This window comes from Triturus cristatus, chromosome 7 (genome assembly GCF_964204655.1).
Source record: "Triturus cristatus chromosome 7, aTriCri1.1, whole genome shotgun sequence".
NCBI classification, from domain to species: Eukaryota; Metazoa; Chordata; class Amphibia; order Caudata; family Salamandridae; genus Triturus; species Triturus cristatus.
Genome location: NC_140590.1, coordinates 6,668,458 through 6,683,262, shown reverse-complemented (window position 1 = coordinate 6,683,262; position 14,805 = coordinate 6,668,458). Strand labels below are relative to the sequence as shown.

Sequence of the window (14,805 nt, the reverse complement as noted above, 5' to 3'; positions counted from 1 at the left end):
AGGTCCGAGATTGCCCAAGGTGTGAGCTTCACTCCCATTGAGTGACACTGCACCAAGGTGAGAGCGTCACAACAAAGGAAAGACTGTCTAGGGTGTGTGCGCATCGGGCCAAACTGTGAGGTCGTGCTCCGAGGTGTGTCAAAGCCCCAGTGAGTGATACTCAGTGAGTGACAGACCCCCAGCCTGGTTATCACTCTCAGGTTCTGGATTGAGTCCTTCATCTCACGTCCAATGCATGACATTGTCTGCCCCCGAGTGTACTGAGGGGGTGATAGTGGGCTCCCCCCCCCCCCCCCCCGCCCCAGTCCTGTTATCTCGGGTTCTGAACAGAATCTTTGTTCAAATAATGCTCCGGACGCAGCAGAGGGACAGAGTGAAATGTGGAGGAAACAAACAAATCCCCCCTTACCAGCCCCTCCCACCCCCGACAGCCCCTCCCTCCATGTGTACTCAGAGGGGTCAGGACGGGTATATCAGGCTCCTCGCCTTCAGCCTCAGCAAAGACTCCTCTTCTTCACTCCTGAGGTGAGCAGAGGCCCCGGGCTGGGGTGGACGGGGGCCGAGGCTGGGGCAGGACATCTCCAGGGGCCGAGGCTGGGGCAGGACATCTCCTGGGGCCGAGACAGAGGCAGGACATCTACTGGGGCCGAGAGAGAGGCAGGACATCTCCAGGGACCGAGACAGGGGCAGGACATCTCCAGGGACCGAGACAGGGGCAGGACATCTCCTGGGGCCGAGACAGGGGCAGGACATCTCCTGGGGCCGAGACAGGGGCAGGACATCTCCTGGGGCCGAGACAGAGGCAGGACACCTCCAGGGACCGAGACAGGGGCAGGACATCTCCAGGGGCCGAGACAGAGGCAGGACATCTCCCGGGGCCGAGACAGGGGCAGGACATCTGCTGGGGCCGAGACAGAGGCGCAGGACATCTCCTGGGGCCGAGGCTGGGGCAGGACATATCCAGGGGCCGAGGCTGGGGCAGGACATCTTCTGGGGCCGAGGCTGGGGATGGACATCTCCTGGGGCCGAGGCTGGGGCAGGACATCTCCAGGGGCCGAGACAGAGGCAGGACATCTCCTGGGGCCGAGGCTGGGGCAGGATATCTCCAGGGGCCGAGGCTGGGGCAGGACATCTCCTGGGGCCGAGACAGAGGCAGGACATCTCCTGGGGCCGAGACAGAGGCAGGACATCTCCAGGGGCCGAGACAGGGGCAGGATATCTCCTGGGGCCGAGGCTGGGACAGGACATCTCCTGGGGCCGAGACAGAGGCAGGACATCTCCTGGGGCCGAGACAGAGGCAGGACATCTCCTGGGGCCGAGGCTGGGCCAGAATATCTCCTGGGGCTGAGGCAGGATATCACCTAGGACCAAGGCTGGGGTAGTATATCTCCTGGGGCTATAGCTGGGGCAGGACATCTCCTGGGGTCGAGGCTGGGGCAGGACATCTCCTGGGGCCGAGGCTGGGACAGGTTATCTCCTGGGGCCGAGGTTGGGGCAGGATATCTCTCGGGGCTATAGCTGGGGCAGGACATCTCCTGGGGTTATGGCTGGGGCAGGATATCTCCTGGGGCTATGGCTGGGGCAGGATAACTCATGGGTTGATCGCTAGGGCAGGATATCTCCTGGGGCTATGCCTGGGGTAGGACATCTCCTTGGGCCATGGCTGGGGCAGGATATATCCAGGGGCTATAGCTGGGGCAGGATATCTACTGGGGCTATGCCTGGGGCAGGATATCTCCTGTGGCTAAGGCTGGGCAGGATATCTCCTGGGGAAGAGGCTGGGGCAAGATATTTCCTGTGTCTGGGGCAGGATATCTCCTGGGCTTATGACTGGGGCAGTATATCTATTGGGGCTATGGCTGGCAGAGAATATTTGCTAGGTCTATGGCTGGGGTAGGATATCCCCTAGGGCCAGCGATGGGGAAGGATATCTTCTGGGGCTATGACTGAGGCAGCATATCTCCTGTGGCTATTTCTGGGGTTGGATATCTAATGGGGCTATAGCTGGGGCAAAAAACCTTCTGGGGTTGGGGCAGGATATCTTCTGGGGCCGAGGCAGGATATATCCTGAGTCTCAGGCTGGGGCAGGATATCTCCTGGGGCCAGGGCTGGGACAGGATGTCTCCTGGGGCCATGGCTGCAGCGAGATATCTCCTGGGGCCGAGGCTGGGGCAGGATATCTCCTGGGTCTATGGCTAGGGCAGGGTTTATCCTGGCCCTGGGACAGGATATCTCCTGGGTCAATGACTGAGGCAGGATATCTCCTGGGCCTGTAGATGGGGCAAGACATCTCTTGGGACTATGGCTAGGGCAGGATATCTCCTAGGGCTAAGGCTGGGGCAGGATATCTCCTGGGGCTAGGGCAAGATATCTTCTGGGGCTGAGGCTGGGGCAAGATATCTCCTGGGGATATGGCTGGGGCAGGATATCTCCTGAGGCAATGACTGAGACAGGATATCTCATGTGACTATAGCTGGGGCAGGACATCTCCTGGTGCTACGGCTGGGGCAGGATAGCTCTTGGGGCTATGGCTAGGGCAAGACATCTCCAGGGGCTATGGCTGGGGCAGTGGTAGGGTACCTCTTGGGGCTACGACTGGGGTAGGATAACTCCTGGGGCTGAGACAGAGGCAGGACATCTCCTGGGGCCGAGGCTGGGGCAGGACATCTCCAGGGGCCGAGACAGGGGCAGGACATCTCCTGGGGCCGAGACAGGGGCAGGACATCTCCTGGGGTCGAGGCTGGGGCAGGACATCTCCAGGGGCCGAGACAGGGGCAGGAGATCTCCTGGGGCCGAGACAGGGGCAGGACCTCTCCTGGTGCCGAGACAGAGGCAGGACATCTCCTGGGGCCGAGGCTGGGGCAGGATATCTCCTGGGGCCGAGGCTGGGGCAGGACATCTCCTGGAGTCGAGGCTGGGGCAGGACATCTCCTGGGGCGGAGACAGGGGCAGGAAATCTCCAGGGGCCGAGGCTGGGGCAGGACATCTCCTGGGGCCGAGACAGGGGCAGGACATCTCCTGGGCCGAGGCTGGGGCAGTATATCTCCTGGGGCCGAGGTTGTGGCAGGATAACTCCTGGGACTGAGGCTGGAGATCTCCTGTGGCCGAGACAGGGGCAGGACATCTCCCGGGGCCGAGGCTGGATATCTCCTGAGGCTGAGGCTGGGGCAGGATATCTCCCGGGGCTATAGTTGGGGCAGGACATCTCCTGGGGTCATGGCTGGGGCAGGATAACTCATGGGTTGATCGCTGGAGCAGGATATCTCCTGGGGTTATGGCTGGGGTAGGATATCTCCTGGGGCAATGACTGAGACAGGTTATCTCCTGGGGCTCAAGCTGGGGCAGGACATCTCCTGGGGCCGAGGCCGGATATCACCTAGGACCAAGGCTGGGGCAGGACATCTCCTGGGGTTATGGCTGGGGCAGGACATCTCCTGGGGCTTGCGCAGGATATCTCAATGGGCCGAGGCCGGGGCAGGATATATTCTGGGGATATGGCTGGATCAAGATATCTCCTGAGGAAATGACTGAGGCAGGATATCTACTGGGGCTATTGCTGGGGCAGGACATATCCTTGGGCTATGGCTAGGCCAGGATATCTCCTGGGGCTATGTCTAGGGCAGGACATCTCTAGGGCTAAGGCTGGTGCAGGATAACTCCTGGAGCTGGGGCAGGATATCTCCTGGGGCGGAGGCTGGGGCAGGATATCTCCCGGGGATATGGCTGGGGTAGGATATCTCCAGGGCTTATGGCTGGGGCAGTATATCTATTGGGGCTATGGCTGGTAGAGAATATTTGCTAGGTCTATGGCTGGGGTAGGATATCCCCTAGGGCCGACGATGGGGAAGGATATCTTCTGGGGCTATGACTGAGGCAGGATATCTCCTGTGGCTATTGCTGGGGCAGGATATCTCATGGGACCGAGGCTGGGGCAGGCTATCTCCTGGGGCTATGGCTGGGGCAGGGTATATCCTGGGGCTGGGGCAGGATATCTCCTGGGGCGACGACTGAGGCAGGATATCTCCTGGGGCTATAGCTGGGGCAAGACGTCTCCTGGGGCTATTGCTAGGGCATGACATCTCCTGGGGTTATGGCTGGGGCAGGCTATCTCCTGGTGCTATGGCTGGGGCAGGATATCTCCTGGGGCTATGTCTAGGGCAGGACATCTCCTAGGGCAAAGGTTGGGGCAGGATAACTCCTGGGGCAAAATATCTTCTGGGGCTGAGGCTGGGGCAGGATATCTCCTGGGGATATGGCTGTGGCAGGATATCTCCTGAGGCAATGACTGAGTCAGGATATCTCCTGGGGCTATAGCTGGGGCAGGACATCTCCTGGTGCTATGGGTGGGGCAGGATAGCTCCTGGGACTATGGCTAGGGCAGGATATCTCCTGGGTCTATGGCTGGGGCAGGGTATATCCTGCGGCTGGGGCAGGATATCTCCTCGGTCGATGACTGAGGCAGGATATCTCCTGAGGCTATAGCTGGTGCAAGACATTTTTTGGGACTATGGCTGGGGCACGATATCTCCTGGGGCTCTGTCTAGTTCAGGACATTTCCTAGGGCTAAGGCTGGTGCAGGATATCTCCCGGGGATATGGCTGGGGTAGGATATCTCCAGGGCTTATGGCTGGGGCAGTATATCTATTGGGGATATGGCTGGTAGAGAATATTTGCTAGGTCTATGGCTGGGGTAGGATATCCCCTAGGGCCGACGATGGGGAAGGATATCTTCTGGGGCTATGACTGAGGCAGGATATCTCCTGTGGCTATTGCTGGGGCTGGATATCTAATGAGGCTAAGGTTGGGGAAGTATATCTCCTGGGACCGAGGCTGGGGCAGGCTATCTCCTGGGACTATGGCTGGGGCAGGGTATATCCTGGGGCTGGGGCAGGATATCTCCTGGGGCAACGACTGAGGCAGGATATCTCCTGGGGCTATAGCTGGGGCAAGACATCTCCTGGGGCTATTGCTAGGGCATGACATCTCCTGGTGCTATGGCTGGGGCAGGATATCTCCTGGGGCTATGTCTAGGGCAGGACATCTCCTAGGGCAAAGGCTGGGGCAGGATAACTCCTGGGGCTGGGGCAAATATCTTCTGGGGCTGAGGCTGGGGCAGGATATCTCCTGGGGATATGGCTGTGGCAGGATATCTCCTGAGGCAATGACTGAGACAGGATATCTCCGGGGGCTATGGGTGGGGCAGGATAGCTCCTGGGACTATGGCTAGGACAGGATATCTCCTGGGTCTATGGCTGGGGCAGGGTATATCCTGCGGCTGGGGCAGGATATCTCCTCGGTCAATGACTGAGGCAGGATATCTCCTGAGGCTATAGCTGGGGCAAGACATCTCTTGGGACTCTGGCTAGGGCAGGACATCTCCTGGTTATATGGCTGGGGCAGGATATCTCCTGGTGCTATGGCTGGGGCAGGATATCTCCTGGGGCTCTGTCTAGTTCAGGACATTTCCTAGGGCTAAGGCTGGGGCAGGATATCTCCTGGGGCAAGATATCTTCTGGGGCTGAGGCTGGGGCAGGATATCTCCTGGTGCTATGGCTGGGGCAGGATATCTCCTGGGGCTCTGTCTAGTTCAGGACATTTCCTAGGGCTAAGGCTGGGGCAGGATATCTCCTGGGGCAAGATATCTTCTGGGGCTGAGGCTGGGGCAGGATATCTCCTAGGGCTAAGGCTGGGGCAGGATATCTCCTGGGGCAAGATATCTTCTGGGGCTAAAGCTGGGGCAGGACATCTCCTGGTTATATGGCTGGGGCAGGATAGCTCTTGGGGCAATGCCTAGGGCAGGACATCTCCTGGGGCTATGGCTGGGGCAGTATATCTCCTCTGGCTGAGGCTGGGGTAGGGTACCTCTTGGTGCTATGACTGGGGCAGGATAACTCCTGGGGCCGACTTTAGGGCAAAATAACTCCTGGGACTGAGGCTGGATATCTCCTGTGGCTGAGGCTGGGGCAGGATATCTCCTGGGGCCAAGGCTGGGGCAAGATACCTTCTGAAACTGAGGCTGGGGCAGGATATCTCCCAGGGCTATAGCTGGGGCAGGACATCTCCTGAGGCTATGGCTAGGGCAGGATATCTCCTGGGGCTATGGCTGGGGCAGGACATCTCCTGGGGTTATAGCTTGGGCAGAATATCTCCTGGGGCTTGGGCAGGATATCTCCTGGGGCCGAGGCCGCGGCAGGATATATCCTGGGGATATGGCTTGGGCAGGATAACTCCGGGGGAATTGACTGAGGCAGGATATCTCCTAGTGCTATATCTGGGGCAGGACATCACCTGGTGCTACAGCAGGGGCAGGATATCTCCTGGATATCTGGCTGGGGCAGGATAACTCCTGGGGCTACGGCTGGGGCAGGAAATCTCCTGCTGCCGAGGCTGGGGCAGGATATCTCCTGTGGATATGGTTGGGTCAAGATATTTCTTGTGTTTGGGGCAGGATATGTCCTGGGGTTATCGCTGGGCAGTATATCCATTGGGGCTATGGCTGGCAGAGAATATTTCCTAGGTCTGTGGATGGGGTAGGATATCCCCTAGGGCCGACGATGGGGAAGGATAGCTTCTGGGGCTATGACTGAGGCAGGATAACTCCTGTGGCTATTGCTGGGGCTAGATATCAAATGAGGCTATAGCTGGGGCAGGATATCTTCTGGGGCCGAGGCAGGATATCTCCTGAGGCTAAGGTTGAGGCAGGATATCTACTGGGGCTATAGCTGGGGCAGGACATCTCCTTGGGCTATGGCTAGGCCAGGATATCTCCTAGGGCTATGTATAGGGCAGGACATCTCTAGAGCTAAGGCTGGGGCAGGATATCTCCTGGAACTGGGGCTTGGGCAGGATATCTCCTAGGGATATTGCTGGGGCAGGATATCTCCTGAGGCAATGACTGAGGCAGGATATCTCCTGGGGCTATAGCTGGGGCAGGACATCTCCTGGTGCTATGGCTGTGGCAGGATATCTCCTGGTGCAATGGCTGTGGCAGGATATCTCCTGGGGCTATGGCTAGGGCAGGACATCTCCTGGGGCTATGACTGAGGCAGGATATCTCCTGTGGCTATTGCTGGGGCTGGATATCTAATGGGGCTATAGCTGGGGCAGAAATATCTCCTGGAGCCGAGGCTGGGGCAGGATATCTCCTGGGTCTGTGGCTGGGGCAGGGTATATCCTGGGGCTGTGTCAGGATATCTCCTGGGGCAATGCCTGAGGCAGGATATCTCCTAGTGCTATAGCTGGGGCAAGACATCTCCTGGGGCTATGGATAGGGCAGGACATCTCCTGGGGTTATGGCTGGGCAGGATATCGCCTGGTGCTATGGCTGGGGCAGGATATCTCCTGGGGCTATGTCTACGGCAAGATATCTCCTAGGGCTAAGGCTGGGGCAGGATATCTCCTGAGGCTGTGGCAAGATATCGTCTGAGGTTGAGGCTGGGGCAGGATATCTCCTGGGGATATGGCTGGGGCAGGACATCTCCAGGTGCTATGGCTGGGGCAGGATAGCTCCTGGGGCTATTGCTAGGAGGATATCTCCTGGGTCTATGACTGGGGCAGGGTATATCCTGGGGCTGGGGCAGGATATCTCATGGGTCAATGACTGAGGCAGGATATCTACTGGGGCTATAGCTGGGGCAAGACATCTCTTGGGGCAATGGCTAGGGCAGGACATCTCCTGGGGTTATGGCTGGGGAAGGATATCTCCAGGTGCTATGGCTGGGACGGGATATCTCCTGGGGCTATGTCTAGAGCAGGACATCTCCTAGGGCTAAGGCTGGGGCAGGAAATCTCCTGGGGCTGTGGCAAGATGTATTCTGGGGCTGAGGCTGGGGCAGGACATCTCCTGGTGCTATGGCTGGGGCAGGGTAGCTCCTAGGGCTATAGCTAGGGCAGGACATCTCCTGGGGCTATGGCTGGGGCAGTATATCTCTTCTGGCCCGAGGCTGGGGTAGGGTACCTCTTGGGGCTTTGACTGGGGCAGAATATCTCCTGGGCCATGGCTGCAGCAAGATATCTCCTGGGGCCGAGGCTGGGGCAGGATATCTCCTGGGTCTGTGGCTGGGTCAGGATATCTCCCGGGGCAATGACTGAAGCAGGATATCTCCTGGGGCTATGGCTGGGGTGTGAGAAGTTGGCCTGGCATATGCTGTCCTCTAGTTATAGGGGACACCTTGCACCAGTCCAATTCGACTCTTATCGTGATAGGTTTAAAAGACGACCTTTAAAGAAAGCTATCCTAGTGGTAGTCGTGGAGAGCAGCCTTCAGGCTAAGTCTTGAAGGAGTGTTAAGCTTATTGTTTTACCATAGATAATCTCTTGAATCACCAAATGAAAGAGTAGTCCACACAGGTATATATATAAAATATATGTATTTATTCTAGACAGAATCCCACAAGTCTCTTTATGAGGCTAGAGGTAAAGTTAAAATTCAGACAAGCATTTATAGATACAATAAATAGCACTGGAATCACACGGTCCCAGGGGGGACCAAACCATATATTAAAAAAGTGGTATAAGAACCACGACAATTCTACAGACAATGCCTAGGGCATTTAGGATCGCTGGCCCCTTAATAATCCACTCCAAGTTATGAGGAAGTGGACCCACGGGAGGCGCGTGCAGTGCAAGTAGCTGCTATCGGGATCTCTATTATAGCCTATGGAGAATGTCGCGGTTTGATTTTAAAAGATTAAAGACACTTCTAGCAGGAGTTCAAAGTCAAGGGCTTAGAGTTAAGCTTTTGAGGAGCCCACTACCACGAGAGTACCGAGGTACCACTGTTACCTGCCCCAGGGAAGCCGGGTGCATATGTCGTTTTCGATGTCGGGTCGCGGGCTGATTTTCAATGGAAAAACGTGAATGTCGGGTGCTTCCAGGTGGAAGATGGGTAGCTTGGATCAGCAGCCACGGGCTCCAGGAGGCTTCCAGGAAGGCCAGCTTCTAGAGGGCGACTGTTCCACAAAGGATGAGGGTCGCTGCGGTGTTAGTGTCCGGATTGGATCCACAAAGCCTTGGCAACCGCAACCCACGCAAGATGAACAAATCAGCTACTGGTGCGGACCCACGAGGTCTGTGAGAGGTCTCCTTTGGAGAGATGGTAGAGCAGGCCTGGAGAAACCAGGGGAACTCTTAAATGTCGAGATTGACCTCCGCTAGGGCCCACCAGTCGAAAGACAAGGGTACCGCGGGAGGCAGCAATTTGGAGTGTGTAAAAGGGGAACCCCCGGGCCACCGGTGGGGTCTAGGGCACTGATCTTTGGCACAATTGCTACTGAGAGTTTGGCTCAATAATGGGCCAAAGCACAACTTCCCCACTGGTCAGGGTCGTGTGCTATGCAAGAGGTGGCCGGTGTCCTGGGGTATTGAGAATCTCGGCACCCACGCGGTCCACGGTGCTCAGACTCGCTGAGCACACTCACTGGCCTCTGGGATGCTTGGGAAACCCACCTCAAGGTTGCTGGAAGTCGTCGAAGTCCATGAGAGCAGCGAAGTTCCAACTGGGTCACTTGCAGTGTTTCAGGTGCCTGCCAAGCAGGGGGGTAACTCCTTTACCCCAAGGGAGATTTCTTCAGTCAGCTGGCCAGCAGCTCATCGAAGGTCAAGTCTGTGAAGTCTAAGATTAATCTGAGGCTCTGGGGCCACGTTATTCACCTTTATCTCCGAGATTAGGGGAATGTCCAGAGTAGTGTCCACCAATGAGAGGTGAGGCGGGAAAGGGTGGCTACACCCTCTCCCCTTTGTGTGTTTCCCACCTGGGCGAGTGGCAGGATGCCCCTGAACCGGTTGCAGGCGGTGTATGCAGAATGTAGGCGCTGTAGCAGCCTACGTGCAACTCTGAAAGGCCACATATGGTGCACCCACCCAGTTCCAATCCACACATCCTGTCTGGGGAGGTGCTGGCACCTCCCTGCCACAGGAGCCCTATTGTCCAGCTGTCGAGGCTGGGATTTTCCCCAGCAACAGGCAGCCAGAGTCGGGTGGGTGGCGGGTAGCATCCATTTTGTACTGCGTGTGCACTTTTAAATTGGTGTCTAAATTCTGCAGCTTTTCCCATATCGCCCCTCTAGCAGGGGGGAATCGTATCCTCATGCCCATGGCTGGACAGGGGGTATGATTCCTACATGTTTGACACCAAACACGATATGGTTCTGTGTAGCCATTCTCAAGTTATCACGCTATCGCGATATGTTTATAATGCGGTTAAGAATATATGGTATGGCTACACTACAAACAACCCAGCAATGATTTTACGAAGGTTGCAGAGGGGCCCTACTCAGGTAGGGGTCCCCCCTCACACATACCTCAGCACCCTGCCTTGTAGGATTACCAAGGCCTGCTATAGGGGTGACCTACGAGAGTATATGTGTTGTACATAGGTGGGATACAGGGTACCTGTATCCCTGTAAGGGGTGCTAGCACCACCTTACCCTGACTACAGTAGTGGTCTGGTGGTGTCAGTTGGTATGGCTGTCCCAGGGTGGCACAATAAGTGCTGCAGCCCTGGTAGGCCTCTGTGGGACCCATGCCCTGGGTACCTAGGGTACCATCTACAAGGGGCTGACAGGGTATCCTCAGTATCTAATTGGGTTGTACCTAGGGTACTCACATCGTTTAAGAGAGGAAGCAGATAGGCTGGGGTCCTGGATAGCAGGGCCACAGCCTGGCTAGAGTCATAAAACAGTCAAAACATCAGCAAAAAGTTGGGGGCAACTATGCAGTCGATGCCACTCTCCTACATGGGGCAAGACATCTCCTGGGGCTATGAATAGGGCAGGATATCTCCTTGGGATATGGCTGGGGCAGGATATCTCCTGGGGCTATGGCTAGGGCAGGATATCTCCTGGGTCTATGGCTGGGGCAGGGTATATCCTAGGGCTGGGTCAGGATATCTCCTAGGGCAATGACTGAGGCAGGATATCTCCTGGGGCTATAGCTGGGGCAAGACATCTCCTGGGGCTATGAATAGGGTAGGACATCTCCTGGGGTTATGGCTGGGGCAGGATATCTCCTGGCATTATGGCTGGGGCAATATATCTATTGGGGCTATGGCTGGCAGATAATATCTCCTGGGGCTATGTCTAGGGTAGAATAGCTCCTGGAGCCGAGGATGGGGGATGATATCACCTGGGGCTATGGCTGATATCTCCTAGGGCTGGGGCTTAGGCTGGCTGTGGATATCAAATGGGGCTATAGCTGGGCCAGGAAATCTTGTGGGGTTGGGACAGGATGTCTTCTGCGGCAGAGGCAGGATATCTCCTGAGGCTAAGGCTGGGGCAGGATATCTCCTGGGGCTATGGCTAGGGCAGGATATCTCCTGGGGCTATGGCTGGGAGAGGATATCTCATGTGGCTATTGCTGGGGCAGGATAGCTCATGTTTAGGAAGAGGTGTGGTGCAGCGGCCAGAGCACCTGACTTCAGACCATGGGGGCACATGGTTCGATCCCCGGAACCAGCGATAGGTAAGCCCAGCACCATGTGACTGTGGGCAATAGCTCGCTTAATCTTCCCGACGGCCCCCAGCGCCTTAACACCCTCGGTTAATTGTTCGTGCTTTACAAATTCTGGATACTGGACACTGGCTATGGCTAGGGCAGGATATCTCCTAGGGCTGTAACTGGGGAAGACTATCTCCTGGGACTATGGATGAGGCAGGATTTCTCCCGGGCTATGGCTAGGGCAGGATATCTCCTGGGGCTATGGCTAGGGCAGGATAGCTCCTGGGGCTACGGCTAGGGCAGGATATCTCTTGGGGCTATGGGTGAGGCAGGATATCTCCTGGAACTGGGGCAGGATAGCTCCTGGGGCTGAGGACTGGGCAGGATATCTCCTGGGCTATGGCTGGGACAGGATATCTTCTGGGACAGGATATCTCCTGTGGCTATGACTGTGGGCAAGATATCTCTATGCTGTTCTTTGCCCTAGGTTTGCAGCAGGGTAATTCCTCGTCTCCTTGGGCAGGACATCTCCTTGACGGTGTGCTAGTCACTCTTTTTTTCTCTTTCGGAAATAATTTCAATTTTTTAATGTGTTATAGTAAGGTATGTAATGCTTGTAATATTTGGAGTCAAGTGTAGCAAAAAACAGCCAACACGTGTTTCGCCCCCTTACAAAGGCCTTCTCGCCATGGGGCTTCCTCAGGGTGTAGTAATAAATATCGAATTCTAAGTGTTGCTGCAAAAGAAAAATGTTGTGCTGTCAGTCGCTGACATCGAATTCAAATCCACTCGGTCGATGCTGGTGCTGGGGGTGACATCTGCTGCGGGTGGACGCATGCAGCGGGAGATGTCACCGGAGAGCATCCTCTGGGGCTGGCCTTCTGATGGACCTGAGGATTTGCAGTTCTGGGCATATCTGGGGGCTGGGGCATGACATCTTCTGGTTCATGTGTGACAGATCCTTTTCATGGCAGGAAATCATCTGAGGTCGGCAGTCTGCTAGGACAGGGCGCTTCCATGGAGGGACATCTGTTAGTCAGGAGTCCTCTTTGATGGACATCTCCAGGGACTTAGGAGGAAATGTGCTGTAACGCTTCAGCACCACAATACCCTCACGGGTGATATAGCGCTTTACAAAATGAAAAGAAAGTTTTAACACCTTTACAAGCTGGTTTTAGGGCCAAAAATTTCAACAATTGACCAGATTTTCAGATTGGAAAACTGTAATTTTGGAGGGTGGAAGCCTGTATCTAACCTTCGTGGACCTTAAACCCACCTTCGATACAGTGCAGCGCGACCAGCTATGGGACCTACTCCATGACAGGGGAGTACCAACTTATTTATGCCACCAGCTGAAGCGCTTACACCAGGATACTTACGAGAGAGTAAGATATGGCAAGAAAGGGGAATTGACAGCTCCTTTCCCTGTAGAGAAAGGGGTGAGACAGGGATGTGTCTTAGCCCCGACCCTGTTCTCCCTCTTTTTAAATGGTCTAATTGAAACCTTATTGGCAGTGAAAGATATAGACTCACCGAGGTTAGGGAACCGCAAAATACCAGCTTTAATGTTTGCGGGCGATACGCTGCTACTGTCTAAGACTCCAATGGGTATGCAGCGGGTACTGGAGGAGGTCTGCACATTTTGCAGGAATAGGAAACTGAAGATAAACCTCCAGAAATCAAAGTATATGGTTTTCCACGCTAACACTAGCAATTGCCCAAATCCTCAAATGGGTGGCAGGCCCCGAGAAAGGGTGTCGTTTTTTGACTACTTGGGCCTCACTCTTAATGATAAGATGGATTGGGGAACCCAAGTAAAAAAAGCTAATCCAAATACACAAAGAGTAAAAAGAAATTTGGTAAACCCAATAGACCCTTGGAGGCTTGGGACATGTAACATTTAATAGGTAAGAGTGCCTACGAAGGATTTATTTCAAAATAACTAAACAAACATCAGTAACATGAATAAATCTATTGTCAAGCCCTCAAGTGGTGGCTGACTAATGAACAATTAAAATCAAACTTGACCCATTTAGATCATGATGAATCTTCAAATGAACATTTTAAACACGGGTGAGTATATTTCAACAAATCAAGTTATTTAATAAAAGCAAATAGAAAGGGTACAAAACAATGTAACTACACACAAGAACCGAGGTAAATCAATGTTATATAAAAAGTTGTGACCTCAGGGTCAAGTATGTAAACATCTATTCCAAAATGTTGCTGTATTGGAAAACAGATCTGAAACAACAGAAAACATTTTCCAAGGAACCCAAATAACAGTATAAATAGATGAGCTGGTCGACGTTTCGGTCTCTGTCGCTTAAAAGTCCGTTAGACCATCTTCAGGACGATGAAAAAGATAATAATTGACCCTTATGTCTGATCAAAGAAAAAGTTTGTTGAACCAGCCCAGTCTCAACTTATTTAGATTTCCAGGTAGCTAACGCAGGAATAGTGATTAATACTTCAAGCCTGATGGCATACTTCTATCACAGCAGTCCGTAGGATTTGCTACCAATATCACTCGCTGTTCGTCGGGCACTTTCAGACGTCGTAGCTGTGAGAAGGTGGCCTGATATATGCTGTCCACTAGTTCTAGTGGGCACCTTGTATCAGTCCAAACAACCCCTTATGGTGAATGGTTAAAGACAACCTTATATGAAAGCTATCCTAGTGGTGGCTATGGAGAGCAGCCTTCAGGCTAAGTCTTGAAGGAATGTAAAACAGCTTGTTTTACCAGTCTATAATCTCTTGAATGATCAAATGAAATGACAACCACACCAGGTATATATTCAAAACATATGTATTTAAGGTTCAACACACCCCTCTAGTCTCTTTATGAGACTGGAGTTCGAAGTACTTAGTTTACAAGTGAGCAAGCATCAGTAAAAGCACTAATACACGTTTGGGCCCTAGGGGCGTACCAAACCATATACCAAAAAGTGGTATAAGAACCACGACTGGAATAGACACAAGGCCTAGAGCCTGTAGAATTACTGGGACCCCAAGGAACCACCCAAGGTAGTGACACAGGGGACCCAAGGGGACTGTATGCAGTGTGTAAACACAACCGCGGATTCCCGTTGTCTTCTATGGGCAATGTCGCGGTTGGAAATGTAAAGATTAGGGACACTTCTAATCGAGTCAGGACCAAACGCTTTTGGACATAAGAAGTTCTAGGGATAGCACCTACGGGAGCACTGGAGTACTCGAGTTACCTCATCCAGGGAAGCCGGGTGCATAGATGTCTTTTGGTGTCGGGTCGCTTCGTCGATTTCAATAGAAGCCTGCAAAGAACCACTGCTGCCGTGAAGAGGAGAAGTGTCCGAAGAGATCCAAACCTGGATCTAGGATGGAAGGATT

At 54.3% G+C, this 14,805-nt stretch overlaps 1 protein-coding gene across 1 annotated transcript in view; it reads left to right on the top strand.

Moving 5' to 3' along the window:
• The first annotated feature begins 434 nt into the window (after positions 1 to 434).
• The window catches only part of APOC1 (apolipoprotein C1), an 85,791-nt gene continuing 71,420 nt past the window's right edge, over positions 435 to 14,805 (top strand). Inside the window, exon 1 of the mRNA XM_085615466.1 lies at positions 435 to 525. The gene's annotated coding sequence lies outside the window, so the exon portion shown is untranslated. The remainder of the gene's footprint in view (positions 526 to 14,805) is intronic.